This window comes from Anser cygnoides, chromosome 3, assembly GCF_040182565.1.
Source record: "Anser cygnoides isolate HZ-2024a breed goose chromosome 3, Taihu_goose_T2T_genome, whole genome shotgun sequence".
Lineage (NCBI taxonomy): Eukaryota > Metazoa > Chordata > Aves > Anseriformes > Anatidae > Anser > Anser cygnoides.
Window position 1 is genome coordinate 56,304,189 of NC_089875.1, and position 24,675 is coordinate 56,328,863.

Genomic DNA, 24,675 nt, shown 5'->3' on the forward strand with positions numbered 1-24,675 from the left:
CTGTGAATATGTCAGGTTTGAACACCTTTAGAGCTAGCAGCATCAGTGTTTCCACTTAAAATGACTTTCCATTTTACATACATTTGTACATTTTACATTCTAATACTGTATTTGATAGCAACACCAGCACAGTTGAGTTAGAGCAATCCTTCCTCAAATTTTCTATCAGAAGGAATATCAAAATTTGCAAGCTTCATTTGCAATTGAACCCAAAGTAAATTTCCAAAATCTTGAAATCCTTTGCAAAATGGAATTTCCATTCCTCGTCCAACACTATTTTTAAACCCAGTCTTCTGTCAACAGTGAAGGCAAGCTTTGGGAAGTGCTAGCATTTTCCTGAAGAAGGGTTCCTTCTCAGCTTCCCTTTTCAATGGCATCTGGTAAGGACTGCATTGCTGGAGATCTAGGCAAAAGCCGCTAAGTAGTTGTCCTGAAAAACCACAAATAGTTAAGCACTTGGCCATATTCTGGACCCTGGGTAATATCTTTCCCTATAATTATTTCTGCTGTTGTCATTAGCTCCAGCACTCTCACTATTTATTACCATAGGTATTTCGAGACTCATAAAAATGTGATCTTACTCAAGGCTTAAGCAACACATGAAATAAATCAGCGGCACTGAACATTGGCTGACACTGGATGAAACCTGGCTGGGAACAGCTGGATTGCTCTCTTGACTAAATATTTACAAAAGCCATGATTATATCACTGAGTGACACTGTGTGAATATAACAATTTATCAATCATCATGTTTAACTCAAATCCCTGCAGGAGGGGATGGCATTCTCACTTAACAATAAGTATCTACTGTATGCTAATTAAGTGACTTATTTTTCAGCTAAGGTTACTTCAGGGATATGTGGGCTTTTTAACCACCCATTTCCTGAGCACTGCTACTCCTTCAGAGGCACTGAAAACAGAGTTCAGCTGGGCTGTCACTTGCAGCAGCGTCCATCCCATACCACCCCTGGAATTACTTTGGGTGCACGCTGAAGCAAAGACATGCACAAACCAGTGCACAATTTTTGCTTCCCACGTTATCCCTCCTGTTCTCCAGTCCCCTGCATGGTGCCCACGGGGGGCAACTACCACTGCATCCACCTCACAATCCTTCCCACTGCTGTTGGCCTTGCTTCCCTCCAGCCCCAGCAGTGAATTCAGCATTGTTTTCATCTGAGCTGGTTAGCCCTGACCAGGTAACCCTAAACTTGCACCTCCACAGATGGTTAGTGGCTGCTGAATATGAGCATGCTGCTGCCAGGAGAGAAGGGCTGGAAGCTGAAGAAGCAAGCTTTGCCAAGCTGTGGCATTGCCAAGAAACGTAAGAATCGGGTTCATACAGACCAGAGCAGCAAGCAGACCTGATCAGAGCATCAGGAGGAGAACATTTCCTTGAAGATAAAGCCAGCACACCGTACTGGCGGGAGGTTCATATTTGGGCACCAGAAACCTCTACCAAATGACAGGAGCTTTTATAAAATCTTCCACCTTCTGCTTCATGCCAGATTAACTCTCTTGCGCCGGCAACTACCTTCCTGTCTCCTTCACATTATGGGTATTAGTGCAATGCAAGAGAGAACATGTGTCTCCCCTCCACCACTCACACAGCACAAACGCTTAAGAAGTTTTTCCTCAAAATGTCATACAGGTATGTGGATGGTGCTGCAGGTTTGTGTGGCTAACGTTCAAAATGAACAGGTGGCATCTGTGGCTCCCCTCTGGGAACTACTTTTAAACTTCGTCTTTCTTTCCAGGGATCATTATTTAAGAAGAAGGAAAAGTTTGGGGTGATTAAGTCTGTGGTCCCTTGACAGCTTTTTGCCTCATATGGGTCTTAGAGGCAGATTTAACTTCCCATTTTGTACATGTTGAGAGTCTACATAATAATTGTATTTTAGCCTTTGGAGCCCATCTGCCACCAAAAGGGAAATTTCACCTTCTTCTTTCTACCTATAGAGAGGTTTATAAATCAGCAAGCACACAGACATGGGAGCTCAGGACTTGGTTGCCCTTCCAGGAGCCCTTAATAGCTCAGACAATCACAGCAAGTGCTCTTTTCAGAAACACAGGGAAGGGGGAGAGAAGTTATGATAAATTTAGTTTTCCTTTGAAGTTAATAACCTCCTACAAAGGCTTTTGGTAAAACACAGACACCTTAACATTTTTTTCCCTTTCAAACAATTTCTTCCTCTATTTTTCCCTCAGATGGTAAAATCTGAGGAAACCTGTCTCTTCAGAAGTAACTGCTTTGTGCGAATGACATCAGCAGACCACGAGGTTACCACTGGTAAGTCGGCACCCTGAGGGGGATGAAATGAAATCTCTTATCAGCCTACTTGCTCCTCTTCTTTTCTACATTTGGTGTCTTTTGTAATATGCAAAGCAAAGGAAATGTTTTGCTCTCCTTGATTTTTTTTCACCTCTTTTATTTTTTTTCCCTAAGGAAAAAAAAAAAAAGACAATACATTTGACTGGTTTCTCCAAAGTCTCAGCTGCTGCTTTGGGTCTATTTGGTACCTCACTCAGAGGTGAATGATTTAGAAATTTCAGTTCAACCTCCTGCTTTTCTCCCTCACACTAGACCTTATCTCACCCACCAGTGACTTCTTCAGAGATGCATTTCAGGCAGCTTGAAAAACCAAGGACACTTCACCTGATCCTTTCCCCTCTCCTCCCATGGAAAGAGAACCTCTGTAACTGTGGCTCATGTTATAGAAACTCTCCATCACAGCAAAGGCAGCGATGTCTTGACTTCAAAACTGCGGTAGACAAAAGCTTTTACCAGTTTCTCAGCATGGATATCCTGTCGTCACTCACTTCCTTCAGGCCTCTCTGAAGTCAGAACATTTCAGCAACAGAAACTGTTGGTGTGGAAGGGAGAGGGTGTGGAGGAGACAAGGGGTAAATATAAAGAAAAGTGGCTACAGGACAAGGAGGATTCCTTTCCCTGTGTATGGGATATCCAACAGGTGGAATCAGTAAGGCTACCACCTACAAAAAGAGGGGAATAATGTGAAAGGTGAAAACTCCAAGGTAAGATGGCAAGAGGGAGGGTCTATGGTTCACTGCAGGAAAACATTTGAAGTGATGAACCTACCACAACTCACTTTGCCATGAAGTTGGCTTCCCGTTTACCAGCCATTAACCCCAGGAATGGACATTTGAGGTAGGGACTTTCTGCATAATGTTTTTAGTAAGTCTCATGCACTCAGCAAGCACGCATTTTCCTGCCTCAATGCATCCAACATAGCCAAACAGTTTGTTAAAAGAACCAAAGAGAAGTCTGGACTACAGCAGGGGAGACTGGACGTCATGGGGAGGATTGCTCGCATACTGCCACATACAGCTCCTCAGCAGGTAAGGGAACACATGGAAGCAGGGAGAGTACAGTAGCTGGAGGTGGTTTGAGGAGAACTTCCAAAAACCTGCAAGGGAAGATTAAAGGTAAAGGGGAGGAAGCATACACACACAGAAATCTACTGCTTTTACGAATAGCATGCTTTTATAAACTATGTAAAGAAATGTGTATTTTCCTTTTTGAATAAAATAATAAGAACGATGCACTTTTTCTTTTTGAAGAAGCTATTTCTGAGCCACTACACCCACCTGACACTACTTGACACTTGCAGAGCAGAAGACATCTGTATCCCTGTGCATGCTCTGAGAAGTATCCCCCAGGGCAAGGAGCAGAAAGCCAGGCCTGGTTTTGGAGCTGTGAACCAGTGAAGAACAAGAGAAGGTGTCAGCCACCTTGTAAGTGCGACAAGGGAGGAAAGTGGGCTGAGGCTAACAGGTAACTTCTGCACATGGCAGAGACATGATAGAAAGGCATGAGGGATGAGATAGTAAAGACACTGTTTTTTGTAGGCTGGCACATTTTAAAGAAGAATAATTTTGGTCAAATGTTTATCACAGTCTCTGCAGGAACCTTCACTGTTCCTGATTTTAATGGGACGGTATTTGCAGCTCCCAATCAGAGCCAAGGATCCTCTGACACATGCACAAGAGGATGGGGCCCGACCATGCACAGCATATAGAGCAGAAAGATAAAGACTACAGCAGTAAGATAAAGCTACCTACATGAGTTTTGGAGCCTTTGAGAGTCCTTTATTTATTTATTTATTTATTTATTTATTTATTTCATTTTCTGCAGAAAATTCTTCTGTTCCAAAAAAAAAACAGCCCTGCCCTCATTGCAAACAAGGCAGAATACCACATTTTAAATTTACAAAGCACAAAAAAAAAGATTTAACTTCAAAACAAGTACTTCTTCAGTTGTACTCTGATGATTCTCTAGTCTAGGTTCTTGTTCAGCCTTGCATTCTGACTAACCTGAGCAGTTCTACGTAAACACACATATACATTATGTGCATACATGCATTTGCAGTTTTTAAAAATATAAATAGACATCCCCACCTGTCTCTCTGCTTTGTTGCAGCTGTGCCCTCTTTATGTCTCCCCAAGAAATCATGATTTGACACAGAAAAAAATCTTCCACCTAGTAGCCTGCCTTGAAGCTTGTAAAGACACCCACAGATGCAACAGGGGTGAAGACAACAGCATCCCAGAGACACTGAGGAGAGGGACGTAGGACCTATTCCTGAAACCTGGAGCGCTCGACAGTCACAAGCACAGACTGTCAGCCTGCCACTGGCAGGTTTTACCATTTCTGATGGCAAAAATGAGGAAGGACATGAAGAGGTGGGATTGATCTACCCTAGTTTTAACTCCCTGGAAGTCCAGGCAGCTAGCAGAGAGCACTAGTCATCTAGGCTCCCTTTATACTCAGTGGAGAGAAAGCAATCCCTCCAGAGAGAGATTCATCCCTTCCTAAGATGGATGCCTGAGGCACATGGGATGAATCGCCCTCTGAAGGGGCCTCTCTCTCCCTGTAGAGAGTCCCGCTGCTACTACAGAGGGGCCTCAGACCTCAAGCCTGGATTCGATACCTGTTAGAAGCAAGATGAGACGAAAACCTCCTGAAGTGACTCTTTCAAAGCAGTGCCAGTGCCATCCACACGGCATTTAAGGATGACCCAGCTCAGTCCCCTACTCCGTGTGCTGTGTCTTTCTGCCACAGTAGTTTATACCAGTAGGCAGGGAATGGGTTAGTTTGCACTGATGGCAAATACAGCACCATGCTGAAAATCTGTGTGCCAAAACTGCACACCATGTTTGCAGAATTAATTATTGAGCTTTTTATTCTGGCTGTTGTATCACCACGAAGTCATATTCTGGCCCCAAACACTTTTCCGCTGTTTAAACCTACAAGAGATCTTCGTTGTATTAATTCCAAACTTGTGCCCATCCTGATGAGGTCTGAGCATAGTTTCACCGTTTGTTATTACATATCAAATACTGGCAATTCCTCGTGGTAAGAAATAAAATCACTCCCATTTTTTTCCTGTCCTTCAATGTAAGTCTGTCACACATTAGGAAATACTGACAAGGGAGTCAGGGTTACTGTATCTCTTTACAGAGGTACAAGCTACAAGGAATATGTTACATAAACCAACTTAATTTTACAAGTGTTAGTCATATTCTTTTATATTTTCCACTTCAGGGACCATCTGGATTCCTCAAGTCCAGTAAAGTCATTTTTTCAATCTTTGTGAATGCCAAAGGATTAAAAGATTAATTCAGATATTTAAAGGCAGGTAACAGTGATGGATGCAATGTCAGAAAGCCTGCTCCACAGTGAGCCCTCCAGTGAGCTGCCCGGCAGCCTTGAACAAATCACTTCACCTCTCTGCGCCTCTGTTTACTTGTCGATATTTTTGCCTGCTTAAATATGTGGTTTCTGGGGCAACTCCTGTGCACTTGTAGAGTTCCTATTCATATAGCCTCACAGTACCAAGCAGGGTGACACCATAGTAAAATCATAAAGACTGTAAAAATTTGTGAAGTAGAAGGATCTGACAGGAATTTTGTACAATTTCTTTAAGCTGCTGATGCTATTGGGGTCTTCAGGTCTCCAAGCTCTGAAGGTGCAGCAGTTGTTTGAAGGAATAAGTGCCTGTCCTAGATCATTATGGGGGCAAATGTAGTCATCTATTTTTTTATGGCTGGTCTATACCACTTGGCTTGGTCATGTTTAATATCTGTGGAGCAGGTGATTTTAATAAATACAAGAAGACGGGAAGACAGAAAGACAGACAGAAGGACAGGAAAGAAAGACAGACAGACAGAAAGACTGACAGAAGGACAGGAAAGAACGAAAGACAGAAAAACAGAAATACAGGAGGAAAGAAGGAAATAAAGAAAGAAAGAATGAAGGAGAGAAAGAGAGAGAGAGAGAGAGAAAGAAAGAGAAAGAAAGAAAGAAAGAAAGAAAGAAAGAAAGAAAGAAAGAAAGAAAGAAAGAAAGAAAGAAAGAAAGAAAGAAAGAAAGAAAGAAGAAAGAAAGAAAGAAAGAAAGAAAGAAAGAAAGAAAGAAAGAAAGAAAGAAAGAAAGAAAGAAAGAAAGAAAGAAAGAAAGAAAGAAAGAAAAGAAAGAAAGAGGGAGAAAGCGTCAGCATGGGGCTGGGTACAGAATTATTAAGAACAGGAGTGTAAATGTGTCAAGGAAATCCCCAGTGATCCAAGAGGGAATGCAAGTAGCTTTGCAAGCAGCAAGAGCAAGCTGTAATAATTGTGCAGGGGTCTTAGGAATGGAGAAAGATTTTCATTTCTCAAACTGTAAATCAAACCAAATTAAATCAAAACCTACATTTCTATAGCACCTCTCATACCAGGCTCCCAAGGCACTTTTTCACAGAAGGCAAGGCTGCTCAAGTGTTTATGAATGCAGCAGGTCAAAAAAGCGTGCCCTGAGCTGAGGTGCAAAAGCTGGACGCATGGCAGCTCCAGGAGACAGCCCAGGCTGAGCGATTCTTGTACGATGGGGCCAGGCCTTGGCCATGCTCAGAAAGACCAGAAAGAGAGGATCCCACATATCTCTTCACTGCCGGACTGCTGCTGAGGAGCACTCCTGACCTGTCCTGACACGGAGGAGAGCCCACGGCTGCAGGCAGCATGTGCTGTCCTCCAACAAGGCCCTGACCTTGCACACCTCTATAGGAGAAGGAAATGCTGCCTTCCTTTGCCATGACAAGGTCATGAGGCTCTTGCTCTAAAAATGTTTAATGTAGCGTGGCTAGTCATAGCCTGGTCTCTATTAGAGAATCACAGCTCTTATGGAGCGGCTGAGGTGGGGAGGCCCCTCAGGAGATGCCCAGTCCAACCCACCTGCCCAGAGCCAGGTCACGCACAGCGAGTTGCCCAGGACTGCATCCTGTCAAGGATGCCTTGTACCTCCTCTGGGCAACCTGTTGCAGTGTTTGGATACCTCCACAGTAAAGTCTTTTCTGAAGTGGGATTTCCTATATTTCAGTTTGTGGCCTTGTTCTTTTGTCCTGGGAGTGGGCACCACTGAGAAAACTTTGGCTCTCATTACTCCCCCCATCAGGTATTTATACACACTAAGTTCACCCTGAGCCTTCTCTTCTCCTGGTTAAGCTGTCCCAGCTCTCTCAGCTTCTCTCATGAATGAAGCTCCAGTCCTTTCAAGATGTGTGGTCCTTCACTGGACACACTCCAGCACATCCATGCCTCTCTTGTACTGGGAAGGCCAAAACTGGACCCTGTACTCCAGATGTGTCTCACCAGTGCTGAACAAAGGGGAAGGATCGTCTCCCTCAACTCTCTGGCAATGCTCTTCCTAATGCAGTCTCCCGGGAGACTGTTGGCCTCCTTTGCCACAAAGACACACTGCAGCCTCGGCTTACCAGGAAAGGCTGTAGGAACGCAGCCCCGGCTGCCACCTGGAAGCGACATCCCTGTGTTGAGGCAAGTGAAGTGAAGGCAATGGAGGGGAAGAGGCTCAGATGTTGGGTAAGGAAAGGCAAGTCATGGCACATCAAGGTGGCTTTTTCATTTGGAAGAAAGACTGTCTTTGCACCAAAATAAGGGAAAAAATAAGCTCTTGGGTGTAAAAACTACAAAAACACTAAGAGCCTTTCACCAGTGACTCCAGGCAGGCTCACCTTTTCTAAGGTAAATTTCATCTCTGCTAATCCTATCAGTTAATATTGAAATCAAATACAATACGGTATTTGATATGACAGTCTCCTTCTTATGAAGTCAGCTGCAGCATTTCTTTATTTGCATATGATTTAATTACATTTTCATTTCAGGTCTCCCATTCTGTGTATTGTGGGCAAAAGCATATGAACTCTGTATGATAGTAGTGGTGGGAGATATTATAAAACTTTGAATAATGCTGCAGTGTTAAGAAATAAGGAAGAGAAGTATTACTGTTTTAGGAATGAGCCTCCAGGATGGTGGGTAAAGTGAATAAACATCACCATCCCATTACTGAAAGACACATAGCAACATTTCCACTGCCTATATCATTTTCAAGATAGCCACAGCCTTTTTCTGTAAGACGTTGTGCCTTGTTTACAGGCTTGATCTAACCCAATACTTGAGGAGAAAAAGCTCAGAAAGAGCACAGCAGCAGGTCACCTCAATTCCAGGCAGCATGCAACTATAGCACTGTAAGACTTACTTTATGTTCGCAAGAGGTGGTCTGTGGGTGAGGGAGTATCTCTGCTCTAGGTTCTCCAACGTGCATGTCTGCTCCCAGATTAACGGGGCGTGTTGGAAATTGTAAAGATGTTCTCCATAGTCTGAACAGAAAATACAGTGTTCATAACAGAAGGAAACAGCCGAGCAAACAGCTGGATTCTGTGCACCAGTGACCATTATTTATGGTCACTGGTTATGAAAGGCGTTAAGACCTCTCCGAGTCAAACACTTGCTTATTAGCTGAAGGCACACACACAACATTCAAGCAAAATAATATTTCAAGCCACTTGTAAATAGTAGCACATAATATAGAATAACTTCACTCTGTCATACGAGTTGTAGCCTTCAAGTGAGACAGTAAAGCTGGGAGCTTGATGGAACAGCTGCAAGAAAGTGGTGATAAGGACAAGCCCCTAGCTGTTTTGCATGCAGGGAAAGGGTTTTGTTTAGACTTGGGATAAAAAGTTTGATTCCCACACCCAGTCACTCATGTCCTCAAATCTTCACATCAAGAGCTGCTACTCAAATAAGTTTATGTTTGTTTGTTTGTTTGTTAAAAGTAAATAAATAAATAAATTTGAACTTGTTTTATTACACATATGTTATTCATTTGTCTCCCACATCAGAAAGAGTTAAGGGAAGGAAAACGCTGCGTCCTTATATATTCAAACAATACAGTGGAATGGGCAATGGGAAATATTTCTGGTCTTTGTCTTGTTTCTGGATTTTGTTCCTTGCTGAGTTCATGTCTTCTTGGCATTTACTGCCTTAGTTTACCCATTAGTAGGCTGGGTATAATAATAACACCACTTCTTCTTAATTCAGAGTTCATGTTTTCACAGTAAGCTGAGACAAACAGAAGATGTTTTGCAAACGTAAAAAATATTGATTTTTTCCCCAGTTTGCACAAGGTATAGAACATCATATAGTAGATAACATGCTCCTTGAACACAGTGTAAACTTCCTTCTTTTTTTGTAGCAAAAGGACATTCAGAAAGACAAAGTCAATTCAAGCATGACTGCCTGCCTAAAAAGAATGTGGATGAAAAGCCAATTTCAGTTATTTTAGTTTTAAATGTTCCAGTCATGACAATCCTGGTCATTGGTCAGCAAAGGCTGGATGGCATGGCATAATTAAACTTCCTGCATTTCTAAATTTTAAAGAGAATAATGTATTTCCTATTCCTTTAGGATCACAAGGGATATTTATCTTTATTATCCTAGTTAATAAGAAGGAAAACTCTTAAAGTGAACTCCCAAGCATTTATTCTTGAAAACTTTTTATTCATGATGGAGCTTAAAATGATTTGAAGTCAATGCTCCAGTGTGCAAAGCTTTCAGTGTTAATGTTTCACCAGTGCTAAATGCATTTCCTCCAGTGCTGGAATTCTGAATACAAGGAAACAAAAAAACAGGCAACAGTTTTCTCTGGATTAGCCATTTCTGTGATGCACATGAAGGCTGTGAAAAGTTCAGAATCAAATTTGGAAAATTGTTGCTTCCTCTGAGGATAAGGGAAGAACTGATTAAGACATAAATATGGAACAATTCCAATTAATGATTGTTAACAGTTAAAAGATGTGAATAACAGATTTCTAAGTGATAAAAGGTGGTTTTTTTTTGGAAGAAGGCTCATGGTCCTGTATTTTTTCAGCATCAGATCAGTACTTCTTGCCACCTTGAACATTTTACAGTCCTTTTCTGGAGCTGTAATTTTAGCCTTCCATAAAGGCAGTATATCAATAAACTCTTCTTTTCATGCACACAGACGTTTCAACCGAAATATATTCACTGAGCAAACATGTGCTAAACATAGGCAAGGCAGCACAACCCTCTACTACAACCACATGCATGCTCACACACAGAGAAATACTTCAATACAAAAGGTAAAGGGGTTGTTGATTTCACACAATAAGTTGAACAACTAAACAGTTCAAGCTCATTAATACTTGTGAGGCATTTTTGCACCATAACTGGACATAGGATTGTAGCAAAGGGAGAACTAGTCTAGCTACTAAGAGAAGTGACTCGCCAACAACACAAAAAGTTGTGCTGTTGGAGTACATCAAGGACTTTATATGCATACTTTATACGCAAGGTTGAAGCCCATATTCTTAGGAGGCTTCACAGCTCTTGCTACCCATACTGGCCAGAGTAATACTACAAATGTTTCAGATAAAGGTAGATAAAGTCTCATATATCTGGACAACAAGATTAGCAAGCTCAGTATTTGTGCTTCATGAGTAAACCTCTGTAAATAATAAGCTGACCTTCACTATGTAAATTATCTCGACCTCATTTTCCATGCAAGGATTTTGCTAGATGAAAGCAAATCAGAGGAACTGGATTTTCCCATAGATGTTTCAGTCTTATAACAAGGAATGATTAGTCCCATCTTTCTCTTTCCCTGCTTCTCGCACCCCAGGACAGCTCTGCTTCTTACTGTAATGTTGGCAGAGGGGTGTGAGTAGTTCTTGTAATTCAGTCATCAAGCTTTAAGACCGCTTCCCAAGACTAAATGGAAGCCAAATCTCAAAGCTGCATGCATCCTATGGCCTACTGGGATCTAAATGCAACTAATTTCTGCTGGCTGAACTGTAATAATGAAGATTGTGAGTGCTCAGTGATAAAATTGGGGAGGCCTTATTTAAGGCAATGGAAGTTATACCATGTGCAAAATCCTATTCCCCAGGCCGAGGTGGAAATGCTGTTGCTGAATGTTGCAAGGATAAGACAGAAGAAGAGTATAATTTATGCATTCTAATTGAAATCAAGGAAGCATTTCCTGCTAATGCTGTCATGCCTGCTTTGCAAGGCTAACCCTAATGACCAACAATTGTACTTTTTAATACTATTTCCAAAGCAAGTGGTGGCTAGGGAATAGTCCCATTGGAACACACACCACACATGCCTCCCCTACATTTCTTCATGTACAATTCACAGATGATTGCTTTCCAAGACTGCGGATGCACAACTTATGCACTCTGGAAGAGGGAAGAGTCCCATAAAAGCATTTACTAATAGACTCTCTGGCAGAAAAATCCACCTCAGAGCAGTTCCAAGCCACTCTAAACTTATTTTAATCACCTAATGAACAATGTTTCCCTTTCACTGTTAGGAATGGACAGGAAGGCTTGGAAAACAATAAGAACCAATCCAAATCACCATCCACAAATATGGCTGGACATTTTTGCAGTAAAAAATAAAAAATAAAATGAAATAAAATGAAATGAAATGAAATGAATTGAAATGAAATGAAATGAAATAAAATAAAATAAAATAAAATAAAATAAAATAAAATAAAATAAAATAAAATAAAATAATAAAAATAAACAGCCTGCACCCTTCTAGTTTAAATAGGAAACAGAGAACAATTCATTATTTCTTTGCATTTCTGACCCAGCAAAAGGCCATAAAAAGAAATGCCCCAGGAAAACCATGTTGTCAAGACTTTTGGATCAAGGTTTACAGGTCCTTTAGCTCAAGGCTGAAGATGTTCAGGCTGCATATTTTCTTTGGGGATAATCACATGATGCTCCAAAAACCATCACTATTTGCTGAAGGGATAAGAACAGTCACTTCTTACAAGTACTAGGCAGGGTAGCTTTAAGGAATGGGATTATTCAGCTATAACCTAAACAAACCATTAAATATCACACAGATGGAACAAAAAAATCATGGACAACAGCCTGATTCTTCCCACTCACCTTTCTAATTCTTTCACTATACAACCAACAACAGGCTTTATCTACTGCCTGATGTTGTTTTCATTTGCCTGTGCTCAGGCAAGCGGTCATCTCTAGTACTAGGGTCAATCTAAGGAGGTATATTTAGGCCAAAGGATGGTAAGAGCCACATCCTCACATTTCCGTCTTTCTTATCACTTTGACTTAGCCTTTACTTGTTTCTGCAGCAATAACTACTTATAGCAAGAGTATTAGCAAATGATGTAGCAAATCATTGATAAAAGACACTGGTCATTAAAAAAAGAAGGCATCCTGGGTTTGAGCATGAATAAGAGGGCATTAGCAATGTAATTACTGTCACATTAGACAACATTAATGCCACATCCATACCTTTACTAGCCAACTCTTGGAAATCTTTTTTCAAAATTATTTTTCATTATGCTTTTGTCTCTTATGATTTCCCTGACTGGCTAGTCAGGCTCTCCCTTTGCTCAGAGATCTTACATAGAGAAGCGTGTTGGCTCCCAGCAAGGTGAAATAACTGAACATAAAAAAAATCCTAAATCTTCCCTAGTTCTTATCTGCTGAAAAACATACACGAAAGATTCATGGATACATCCATACTAGTGTTGACATATCATAGAAAGCAATAAGACAGCTAAGAGAAATTAGGTTTTATGTAGTTGTGTCTGCCAAGACTAAAATCTTTTCCACCTCCAGTCACTAAGGTTCTTCCTAGAGTAAAATCCTTTTTGGATCCTAAATTAGACTGCCTTTGATTTTATTCCGTCTAGTAGAAGATCCTCCTTGCTCCTGAATGTAAAGATACAGGATCAATAATTTCATCATAGCAATAATTTCTACTCTGTGTCAGATAGGAATTGTTGACAGATGATGCTCCATCTGTCACAGTATTTTACAGTAACAAGCCAAAACACAGCAAAAAAATTATTGTAAACTGTACTGTTAGGAACCATCTCAACAGAGCATTTTGCTTTTTTTGGTAAATAAAATTTATTAAAATGAAAAGGCCCCAATTTAAAGCTCAGATCTTGGGACAGGTATAGCTATTCAGTATCTTTCCCAAAGGGTTTGAAGTCTATTTATAGTAGATTTCCATGGACAGGTACAGACAGCAACACGCCTGCTCTCTTCACACTTGGAATCGGGCAGTGTAAGCTAGACCCTATCCAGAAGCCATGCTACCATGCTCACATGATGCCAAGCCCCAGCTAACACTCTAGGTGTGTATTCCTATTCTTCTGGATTGGCACATAAGTGGAGTAGTCATGTAATGGTCTTTGTCTACATATTCAGCATGCGTAGGGCCACGTGTTCAATGGGGATTAGCCAACAAGTAAGGGGGGTAGGGATGGCAGATGGTAAGGAAGCAGACTAAACTGTGGGAAGGCCAGAGATGTACAATCCCGCTGGAACATGCTAGTGAGGAGAGCATTCATTTCTGACCGTATTCCTTTCTCCTGCTTGCCCCATTAGGGTAGCATTAGCCATGATGGGTTCAGCATCTTGTTCCTCCCCAGGGGTACACCCTTTAAAATGAATGCCTCTTTCTAACCTTAAAGCATGGTTCATCCTTTAATTTCAGTCTCATTCAAACTTCTAACCCACATGTGCATCCTTTTCTCTTCCAGAACCTCAGAAGGTTCAAGCCTGGAAAGATCCTACCCTAGAACCAGCACTCACTGTTCAAGTCAGCTTTCTAACCGTGGGCTCCATGCTAAAGCTGTTTCCTACTAAAATACATAGATGCGTATACAAATAAAACAAAACACCTGATGCCATATAACATACTGGAATTAAAATTTAAATTTTAAATTTAACACTTCATGCAAGTCACACAAACAAGAACCGTTCAGCCTTGCACAATCCTAGACGCAGCTCTCAGCAGAAAAAGAAGCAGAGCACGACAAGAAAAAAAAGGCACAGGAAAATACAAAATGGCATAAAACTTGACTTGTTTTCTGCATTTGCCAGTATATTCTGGGCTTAATTCTTCTTGTATCACAGCTGTTTTCCTCCTTTCCACCAAGCCTAGTCCGAATGGCACAGCTTCCTCAATGTTTTCTCGGTGTTTGCTGGGTGAGCAAAGCCTTTTCATTTCACACATCATTTACAGCTTGCTGCTGTGATTTCAGAAAGTCAGTGGGCTTTTACCAAGCTAACAAGTGAGATAAACATTTTGAGTCTTTGCTAATTCTAAAAGTTCTGCAGATTTTATGACAGTAGGTACCCTGAGCAGTCACGGAAATTCAGTGGTTTCATTTCAATTTGCACCACATGGCAAACAAGTTTGCCCAGAAGTCAGTAAATAAATCAGGAAGAAAGGGAGGGAAATTAAGAACAGACTCTTCAAAGTTGTATCCTATTCCAATAATGCAAACCTAATTCCTCTCAACTATCGGTGTATTTTACATTCCTCACTGAATTTATTCACTTGCTCCTGATTTGAACCAATGGACAGGAGGTAGAAATTTCTTTCTTTCTTTACCATCCCTGAGCCAGATCTAGAGATCTCCTACCGGTGCAAGATAATGACTGTTCACTCAGGAACCAATGCTGGATTATGCATCCAGCTGCCCTGTGTGTCCAAATTGAGCTTATATTTTCAAGGTCATAAAACATGAAAGGCATAAGAAACTGGATGTCTAATATGTATATATATGATTTTATCTGGTGCGCACCAAACTCAATGGAAAAAGTCCTATTTATTTTAAAGGTGCAGAACCGGAGCCGTATATGTACATATGCAAATTGGAAAACTGCATGTGCAAATAACAGCCTAATTTACAAAGACAAATTATGGATGCAAGTGAGGTGTGGGTTTTAGGTATGTCCAGCTTACATCCAAAGCTTGAATGTGTGGTTCTGTTTGAAGAAAGAGAAACAAAAAATGTGATACAAAACAGCAAAATTGTGAATCTTTCACGTGGTTTTTCATGTGAGAAGACCTGACTCCATTCTCCCATGCAGCCAGAGATACGACCACTTACAGTCAGTATACCACTGTATATTAAATGAAGACAAAATCCCTAAAAATTTTGCTGCCTGGGTGTTTTTTTTTCACATCACTAGTAGCACCCTCCTACACACAATGAGCTTTGGCACTGCAAAAGGACTAATTCTTTCTGGATTCTTAGAATGTCGTCACCATCAAACCTCATCATCAAAACTACCAAATGAAAGAATTACATGTCTTATTTATTAACAACAAGAGAAGAAAAGGAATGGATGAGCATTTCAAACCCTAGGCCAGCAATAGGAAAGTAAAGGGCCTGATTCCGTTGCTTTCATTTAACTTAATTTAACAGCATAAATAGGCATGATCACAGCTAGCAGAACTGGCAATAAAATGGCTATTCAAATTTAATCAGTATGGGAGAATAAGTACTAAAAAAAGGATGAGGAAAAAATGGATGGATGCCTTCTATCTGGCATCGCAGTCCAGAGAGACTGGGAAGTGATGATTGTCTCATGTTCCCTGTTTCACACAGCAATATGTTGTACAGAGGATGGAACCAGTCACATATGTTCTGGGCCTGGCTAGGATGCGTCTGTTTTTTACGAGCATGAAAAGAATGTTTCTCCACATTAATAAGGACTTAAGGAAATACATAGCTACATCTTCCAAACCAAACAAGAGAAAGCCAGTCAAGAACATGCAACCTTCTGAAGCAAAGTTATGCTTAGGGCAAACCTCAAGAAATTGGAAGAGAAAGGCACCCCCCATAAACTTTCGCCTCGTGTCCCCTTTGCCCTGGCAGTGCTCAGAGAAGCATCCATATTGCTGAGGGAAAACTCTTGCGTATACATCCCCAGGAAACTAAAGCTCTAATTTAGGAAAATATTATGTACATGCTCAAACATAAGCATGTGCTTAAATGTCTTCCTGAAAAAAAGCTCTAGTTGCTTAACCAGTGTATTCCTCTATCATCAATCCTTACTAGCTAAAAACTGAGCCATCAGCATTTTAGTTATATTACATTAGAGCTAATTCTTAAGTTTGTCATTTGAAGGATGCTGACTGCTGTATCTAAAATATCCAAGGTCTTTTTCTTTTGGAGAGAGGAAATGTAGTAGATCAGGTAGAAATGCACAGGGGTCTCTGAATATTTTTGCTAGAGATTGTTGTGGAAAACCAATTATTTCATAAATTTTAAAAAAGTGTAAAGCAGAATATTTCAAACAGGAAAAAAACATAAGCAGCACTGATTTTTGAAAGAAATAATCATGTTATTATGGAATACTAATCCAAGTAAGCTTCTCTATATTCTAAAATATTGTTTTGTACATGGCATTTTGTATTCTTTTTGGTGTGTCTTTTAAAAGGGACACAATATTTAGGAATTGAACTATCAGACCTCTGCAAGGCTGTTATCTCAGGAAAAGAAAGACTGAATGCAAGTACTTGAGAAAGACAATAAAACAGTGAAGTGAAAAATGCCTCCAGTGCCAAAGATATTTTTAAGATATCACTGAACAATGTTAGCAAAATTAACACTTGTAAGAAAGCAGAAAAAGAGAGAGAAGCGGGGCTCAGGCAAATGCTAATTGGTGAGTTTTTCAAATTCCTGTTCAGAGACACAGAACAGTCTCCCGGGTAGAGCTCCCCTGGGATTCGGGAGCCGTCACCCTGAATCACCGGTGACCCTTCGCGCTCATAGCCGAGGCATTCCCTTATTTGTAGAACAAGAAGCACAAACTTTGTGGAAGGAGCATGTGGAGATTTGCCATTGCAAAATCCTGCGTGAGGAAAAGGAATTCCAAAATCTGTAATTAGTTACACACACGGGTATAGCATAAAGCAGGAGCAGACATTTTTACCACCAGATTTTCTTTTGAAATCTGTTTAAAATTTAAGTGTGCAATAGTAAGATGCCTGAGCCTTGTCCCCATTACAGCCTGGAACCAGCAGGAAGCCCTAAAGTTGAATTATTGCTTCCAATTTTTGCCTGTGTATATTAAAATCCCCGTATTTCAGTTGTTCTGAAGGTCAATATAATAATATTTTTAAATGGCATTTATATGAAGCTTTTTTCTCTCAAGATACTTTCTCAGGTATTCACAGCTTACACTTCATTACATCTTTGGGAGGTAAATAACTACAACAACCATGAAAGGGGAATGCACGAAGTAAAGAGAAGTAGCTTGCCTATATCTCCCAAAACAGTGGCCAGGGCAGAAATGGCTTCCAAATCCCTGAAATTTCCAAGGAAATATTTGTGCACTGCTACACGAAAAAGCTCTGTGTTTAAAACAACAAAAAAATAAAGTCATTGTTGGTAAATTTGGGGCTGCAGCTGTTAATAGTAGATAAGAAATAAATTATGTAGGCCTTCATTTGCACTGTGCAGCTGCTGCAGTTCATGTCAGTGGAAGCCATCCGCATACCTTGAGGACAGACTGATGCAAAACATTGCACCTTCAAAAGCAGAGGAGCTGTTATTGGGATTCTGGTATTCCAGCTGGGCACTCCTGAAAATGTTACCCATAACCATATGTGTGCTGATGTAATCTCTATGTGGCTCTTTTTTTTTTTTTTTTTTTTTTTTTAAGTGGGCACCTCAAACTTCACTTAAAATGTACAAGTTAATTTTCCTTCCTTTTCTGTTCCTCTTACTGGGACCTACCAGTGGGTAATTTCTGCAAGCTTATAGCAGGTGAGAGAGAAAAATAATAACTTTAAATTGCATAAGAAAAATGTGCCTTACTTTTTAATGTGAATATGGCCAAACTGGTGAGTCTATAGTGGAAAGGTATTTTAAAGCCTGCCTACAAAAATACTTTGTCCCCCTTCCCTATGGCAGTCTCCTTCTCCCTCATATCTTTCCAGCTGCAGTGAAGTTATGCATATTAGAACAAAGGTACCACTTATTTCTGGATTGAAAATTAATGTGATCCTTCTCTTACATATTAATTGCCAGGAGTGGGATCAGAAGAAATACTGAGGTGAAACCTAGATATAATGGTGTTAACAATAAATATTCCTCAACTCTTTTGACCTCAGTCATAAGATTAAATGTCCCTATAACTCTTGGCCTAATACCTCAGCCAAACCTACAGCACTGTTGTACCTTTATAGCAAAAGCAGGCCTCTTTTTTAGTTTCTATTCTTTTTCACCACTCATTAGACTTTGGGACTCTAAAATGGCCTTTGTTCCTGCCAGCAACATTCTCCCTTCATCCAGATTAAGGATTCATGCACTTCCTTTACAGTAATGTGACTTTTTATATCTAGTATAACCTTCTGACAATTGTGCACAGCTGCTGTATAGGAGGGGAGATATTTTCCAATGTCTCCATTCAATTATTAGTGTCATTTGTAATGAACTATGCCAGTTAAATTGCAGAATTTGTATTTGTTGCACTAAGGACAAAATAAAACACAATAGAACATTAATTTAAAAAGAAAAAACAATGTCCACAGAAATAAGAAATATTCCAAAACTCAGGGTATTTTTTCAGTTTGCTCCATTTGATGAAGTGATTCTTCTGAGAAGATGATTAGGCTCATAAACCCGGTGTACAGAGGGTTTGACACACGAACAAACATGAGCTTGTGCATTTGTAAAAGAACAGCACACATCAGAACTGCAATACAGCAAGTATCTCCACATTACAGGGAAATGTTCTAGGGAGAGTATTTGATGTTCAGCCTTGGACAGATCAATGTTTATATCAAGTGATTTAACAAAATCAAAAGTGGTAAAGTGGCATCTGTCTGGAAGGTGGTACAATTTACATTTAGGGCAGCATTGTGGAGAGGCTAAAACTGGATTCACTTTGATTGCAGTGTATTCATTTTTCACCTTGAAGTGAAAATGTCATCATTCATGTCTTTTTTTTTTTTTTTTTTTTAATGCAGTTGCCACGTTGGAGGACTACATTTACTGTGACTTCAGACTGATTTTTTCAGCTTTGGTACATTCAAGTCTCCCATGTCAAGTCTCCCATGTCTTCAACAGTAGCTGTACAGGAGCAAAGTTTGACTTTTACAGGACAAAAGGGTTGGGCATACAGTGCCCCAAATCCCATATTACCCTATGTTGTCAATGTGTTTGGTAGTTAGTCTGGACAATATTCTTCTTTCACATACACACACACACACACACACTGATTTTCCAGTCCTCTCCAAATACCAAAACATTAAGATTAAAGAATGCACTAAACTGAGCACAGAGAAAGGCTTTTGAAAACACTGCCTTAACTCTTCAGTGCACCTTTTGTTAGTAAAATGGCTATAATCCTTACATCATATTATCTAATGTTACCTAATGCCTCTATGTACAATATCCTGCAAGACCCAGGGATGACAGAGCCTATAAAACTGTATTGTTACCCATTTTTCCTATTAATGGAGCACCACTTCTTCTGTTTGTTTCCCGTCAGGCACCCTGCTGTACAATGTCATGTATAATGCATTTCTATAGCATGCTGCTGAGCAGCTCTCTTCCACCGGCTCAGTCTTGCTTTGGAAGGAACAACTTGCCAGAAAACGCTAAGACCCTTCATACAAACAACCAGAAATTAAGGCTCCACGGGGGAGCACATAGCTTCTGTACAGCAAGGAAATAAGGAGGGCTACGGCTGCCCATGAACCTATCGTCTTTTATCTCAGTTTAGTCAGCCATCCTCACAGCAGCTTTTCTGCATTTCCTATTCTTTCATTTCCATCCAGTAAATGGGCTCCCATGGCTAAGGTAGAAGGTCCTTGACACTCATGTCGTGTCAGCATTGTATCACAAACCTTCAGGAGCACCACTGAATGTCTTGTTTCACTACCACCAACAAAGCAGTAACGGTGTCTCCCTCAAATGCATCATCAGCTGAGGTTAAGTGTCATATCTATTTAATATCTCATGTAGTTTCTATTCAGGACTCTCCTCTGGTGTCAAGGGGATGAACTAACTACTCACTTGTGTCTCCAATGTGTGTAAATTAGCATTTACATGATATAATTCCCCATCTGCACACACATTAAAGAGACACGTATTTCAAAGCAACTCTTCCAGGACATATATTGATTCACACCACACAAAGTCATCTCTTCTCAGGGCAAGAGGATTTGATTTACACATTACCCCTCAGTACACAAGGAGAGGTCAAGCTGCCATCAGCTATAATCCTGCCTGAAATCTCCCTGGATCTGTAGGAATGGTGCTGGCCGCTTACTCTGAGCTCCGTGCCCATGGTCTGCTGCAAGGGAGAAGTGCAGTCAAGGTCATAGCAACACTTTCAGGGCAACACGCATCCTTGTCATTGCCTTAAGGGAAACATCTCTCTGCTCCACTGACTAGAGAGCCTACCCCTTTCTGTAAGACAAGGAGTTTCCGGGACTTCGCTCCTCCAACACAGCAACATAAGTGCTGTGTAGGTCAGTCATCACATGTCCCTCTCTGAGCAGCGAGGTTTAATAGTCCTCTCCTGACATCTTCTTTAATAAGCAGCCTGACAGGTTATGCAGCTTCCAGTCGTTTTATTGCTATGAGCTGGGTAAAAGCTAGTGGAAGATGGTGGGTGTAACACTTCATCCTTTCATTCAGAATAAATTCAGAGAGGACATTAAGGTTCTTTATGAAGCCAGATGTTTGAAACAATAATGATCTCCACCCCAAACATAACTACATGCCATCTCCCAAAACAAAGACACATGTGGACAGAGAGGTTTCACAGGCAATTATGCTGTGAGGGATTGTGCGTGACAGAAACAGCAAGACCAGAAAAGCTGAGGAGGAAGACAAAAAAAGACCACATAGCAATTCTGACAAAACGGGAAAGAACAAGCATCTGGATGAGCGCTGGCTGGGGCAGAGAGACCTGACCCTGTGTGTAAAGAGATTATTTCCTGCCTGATTCCCCGCAGGTTCAAGGGAGCAGTTCCTCATGCATTCTTTGTCATAATACAAGATTTCATCAAGATCGCCTGATTGTCTCATCGATCTCTTCTCCTAACACAAAGAGCAGCAATATCCTGAACTTTGGCTAACTTCTCAGGTCAGATATGCATAATGATCCAACCTAAAGCACTTTATTATCTGTGCTCATACATGCCATCCAATGAGTGAATTAAACTCAGATCATGAGTAGAGGTATTTTGGGCGTTTGGAGTTTTTTTAACCACTACACATTTGCAGTGCAAATTTCCACTGTCTCTCCTGCACTACACACAGTTCAGAAAAAAACCACCCAGCCCTGGAGGACACTGAAGTCCAAAATGGAAATTTGTTAAGCGTTTGTTGATCCCAGTTAATTTGCAATCACAGTAAATTTTTTTCATTTCCTTCCACAAAAGCAATATGCACCTAAAGACTGCTCAGGTGTAATGACTGTATTCTCTAGTCAGTAATAATCAAAGGACTAGCATTTATTTAACAGACATTCATAATGGTCATGTACAAGTTTTTAAAGAGAAAAAGTGGAGGAGAGAGTAGAAAGGGGGGGGCAGTCATTCCACGAGCATACACTGTACCCTCTTCACGAATTAGTTGCTTTTATTGGCAGTACATTTTTAGCCATTGGATGGATCTATTGCTATTCAAAGCCATCAGATCACTCCTTTTATTTTTCCTCTTCTTACAGCTCAGAATAGCGCAACCTCAGGAAAGTAGCACTTTGGACCACTTATAGAGGTAACACAGGAGAGCACATCCTAGCTCTTGAGCTAACCACGCACCACAATCATTGACAAGCCTTTCCTGTCTCACCGTATGAGAGCAGCCAGCTTACAAAAATTCCCCTTCCTTGGCTACCCCAAAGTGTTATGTCTCTCCCAGCCTCTCTCCTACACCAGTGCCTCCTCCCCGTGTTAGCCATCACCTTCTGCCTCTGCGTGTCCTCCATTGCCTCCAGATCGCTCTTAGGAAGAGACAGAAGACTTTGCATTTCTCCATTCACCATGAGAGCAGTGCCTTCGATCTCTGACTCCAAAAAGGAATAAACCCACAACCCTTCTCTGTTTTCCTCAGCCCTTAATTTCTAAAATTTCCCCATCCCAGGCACTGTTCCCTCCTACACCCTGCAGTTGCTTGTGTGAATCTCCTCACTCCACTTACTGGCTCCCGTCCCTGGCTTCCCCAGCTGCAGCCTGTTAGAAGGAAGTATAAGGTTTTGTCTGCAATTGATTTTAATTCTTTCCCTCATGCTGCCCCTGCAGGCACTGGTTTGCCAGCCCAGCTGTGGTACTGCGCTAAATCCGTTCTCGCTCACGCACAGCATTCCCTCAACAAGCTGTGACTGATCGGGGAGGGACAAACGCACACGTATATTCATACTCATTTCTTTGCACACTCTGGAGTTTTCTTACAGTATGACGCCTATCAGAAGAAAACATCTGCTTTGTTTGTTTTTCAAGGTAATCGTTTCCTCTGCAGCGTCTGAAATGCAAACACAGCATTTGGCCTACTGGGGAGAGCCAGACGGGCTGCAAACTGAAAGTGAAACGGGTGAGGGCAGCTTCATTGTTCAAGCAAAAGGAAATTACGGAATGATAAGGAAAACAAAAGCAATGTTAGATGGGTAGTCGATGGGTTTCTGAATACTGTTTTTGTTGTAAGGCCCTAAGATGTTGTTTTAAGGAGCAGAGTGGGAGGAAGAAATATGAAGTTTTCCTTCCAAGCACCAACTTTCTAGAACAGTTATGATGAGACAGAGTGAATTTGGCTGGGGCAAGGCCACAGCTTTCTTGTCTGCCAAAGCAGAAGGCTCCCCAAGCCTTCTCGTGCATCAAGTTGCCTAACGGGTGAGAAGGCCGCAGTGCTAGGCCACACCTGGTATAACACCTAGGCCTGTGGCCTGCCAGACCAGCCCTAGTCACTCGCTGCTTACTGTCAGGGCCTCTCATTTTGTGACCCCAGCCCCATGCCAGGTCTTCTGACCTGGAGGTCCCTTCATCCGCTGGCAGCTGCCTGCAAGGCCCAGCACCAGGAGGCAGCCTACAACTTAAGCACCATGTCAGAAAAGAGTGAGATAAAGGGGGCATAGCACAAAAGTCAGTGGTGTGCGTCATACCTGGCACATGAAATTTCAGTTATCATTGAAAGTACAACAGTTAGGTCTTCTCCTAGCTAGCTTTCAGTAACAGTGAAACTGTACCCAGGCCAGAAAAAAAAGTAAGCCTTAGTATAAGCACACCTGCCATTTTGTAATTAAAAAAAAAAAAAAAAAAGTCTTGATTACATGAGCATTTCCCATGACAGAAGGAAATGGATACTAATACAGGGTGAGAACTGTATTCCTGAACTTCTGCTCTGTCCCAGAGGGAGTCTGAGTGCAGAGCCCTTGAGGACCTGTCAGTCAGGGACTAACCTGCAGAGACCAAGAACCAGGAAAGGTGCTCAGGTCCTCTGTGAAGCCAGGACTAGACGGAATGAACAGCAGAACAAAGCCCGCACAACAAAACTATGCAAGAGCGGTTGAAGGATGCCATTAAAAACTGTGGATGGGTGCATGGATGTCCAGAACACCCCACATATCCTAAAATCTGATGCACAGAGCAAAAGAAAGTAAAGTGGAAGGATGATCTTGAAGAGAGGAGGTCAGACAAGTGAGTGTAATACCACAGGACTTGCTTTTCAAAACACAGATTAGACTTGTGGAGTGATGCCGAACCTGTTTTGTAAAGAACATAATCTCTGCAAACAGATGGCATAATTCTGCAATGAAACCCTGTATCTGTAGGAACTGGGGATGCTAACAGAAAATGGTGGTACCCACAATGTCCCAGACCGGTCCTAGACTTGGTCTTTAGGAAGCAAACCAAGGACATGGTTTTAGAATGGCTCTTATATTGGCATCACGCCTAGCTTCACAAGTTACTTAATGTTGTTATTTATTGTGGAAATAAGGAGAGATCATAGGACTTCATGGTGCTCAGTGTGTGACACAAAGGGGTGTGCACATTTTTCAGTGCAAACCATGGTGTCTCCAAATACTAAGTATGACCAAGTGAATAGTTGTGCTACTTCATCGATTGATCTCGTCTTAGAAAGGGAAACCTGTGGAAGGATCCTGCTGGACATTCCCAGATAACCATTATTAATATGAGGTAGCTTATTCAGCGTTTCATCCAAAGACCCTCAACTAATCTTAAGAGCTTTAAGTAAGGAAACAGACTTTAAGCTTTGTTATGTATGTGCCAACAGTAGTTGTCTTGCAGTACTCCTTAGATCTTGCTATTTGAGAGGCACTTTGGGGGAGGGACAGCAGAAATAATAATTTGCAAATCTTCTTGCTGAAATATATTTAAATACAAATGCTGACATTTTACTGAAACTAAACTTTTCCAGTAGAAGGAATGTATAAGAAAGGAGGGCTGACCCTTCCTGTCTTGGATGATAAATATTAAGTCTACTTGAACTCTAGTAATTTACATAAATTGAAGCAACAAACAGAAAAGGGCTGGCTG